This window comes from Arachis ipaensis, chromosome B04 (assembly GCF_000816755.2).
Source record: "Arachis ipaensis cultivar K30076 chromosome B04, Araip1.1, whole genome shotgun sequence".
NCBI classification, from domain to species: domain Eukaryota; kingdom Viridiplantae; phylum Streptophyta; class Magnoliopsida; order Fabales; family Fabaceae; genus Arachis; species Arachis ipaensis.
The window spans coordinates 9,642,425-9,643,998 of NC_029788.2; positions in this window are offsets into that span (position 1 = coordinate 9,642,425).

The following is a 1,574-nucleotide window of genomic DNA, read 5'->3' on the forward strand; positions in this document are numbered from 1 at the left end:
TACATCGTAAAAAGTTATTATTAAATAATTATGTAAAAAAGAATTCCTTTAGTGTTCTTTAGTATATAAATTTATCTATTTATTCTATCTATATTCCATATAAATATCTATCAAATTTATAGTGCTTGCTTCTGTCCATAACTCCATATTACAAGCATAGAAAAAGAAAAATTAAGACTAAATCTCTAAAGCCTTCTTGCTTAAGTTTACTGTTTTCATCATTTTAGTTTTTTAATCTAAAATTAATTATATTAGTTCATGAAATTCAGTTTTATGCATTATATTAGTTTCTGAATTTTTTAATAATAAGTCAGCCAATGAAGGGTTGACTCTAGCTTGTCACGCTAAACACCGCATTAAGTAAGGTCGTTTTATTTTGACGTTTAAATAAGGCAAAAACGAAAATATAAAAAAGAGTTTATAAAATATACATAAGGCTATATCACTCTTTATTCTTTGTCAATATCATTTAATTTTGTGTCTAGTGTGACAAGTTAAAACTAATTCAGCATTTTTTTTATTAATTCAACTTTAGAAATGGTCCATAGACTAATATAGTACCTACAATAATCTCAAAGACAATATATTAAATTTTGAATTTGAACTACTAAAATGACCAAAAACCATAATATCAGGACACGGTAGAAATTTAGTCGAAAAATTAACATGCAAATTTCTGTTTTTTCTTTCCTTTTCTAACAATAAGTAGTGTCCTCTATATTCTATATACTTCTTAAATTTATGTTAGTGTTTCTCCAAATTTAAAGTTGCCATGCACAAAGTGGATAAATAAACTGTAATAGAAGCATTGTACTGTCTTCATTAATTAAACAATGTTACAAGAGGTTTTGCATGTGTTCACGAAGAATATTAGAAACAATATTAATTAATTAATGGGAGCAAGTTCCAATCACGCCGAAGCAGGGGTCACTAGGTTTCAACGTGACGGAGGTCGGCGGCGGAAGTAAGCTCCCGAACCTCCTCGCCGCGCGTTTGAGGGCCCTCTCCTTTATCGCCGCCATTATATCCAAGACAACACTGCCGAGATCAAAAGACAACTTCAAATCGCTTTCAATAGGTGAGATTTTTCCAGAGAATCCATCCTCACAGGTGGCACGGGACGCCGTGTAACCGTTGAACTTGTAGCTGGCCTCCACGGCGTTTCCGCTTTTCACCACCGACAGAGAGGTTTCGAGGGAGTCAAGCATGTTAACGTACAGCTCCTTGCAGAGATCGAGATCGCCGGCGATGTTCTTCGGGGTGGTGGGATTAAGAATCAACGTCGATATGCTTTGGGAGGTTTTGATAGTGTGGTTCTTTGCCGCCAGAATGGCGATCTCTAAGGCCTTGTAATGGTTAAACGGAACCCTAACATCGATCTTGGGCAAAATAGTCTTTACACAAAGGGAAGGTTTAGTGCTGCTCTTGCAGAGGTTCAAGAGTGCAACCTGTGGGGTCCGTTTGCGGAGGGAAGCATGTGCCGCGTCAGTGTGGAGGGCGAGGCATGAGAGGGACACAATGAAGCACAGAAGGATCTTTCTCGAATCCATTTTTTTCTTGGAATGAAGAAGAGG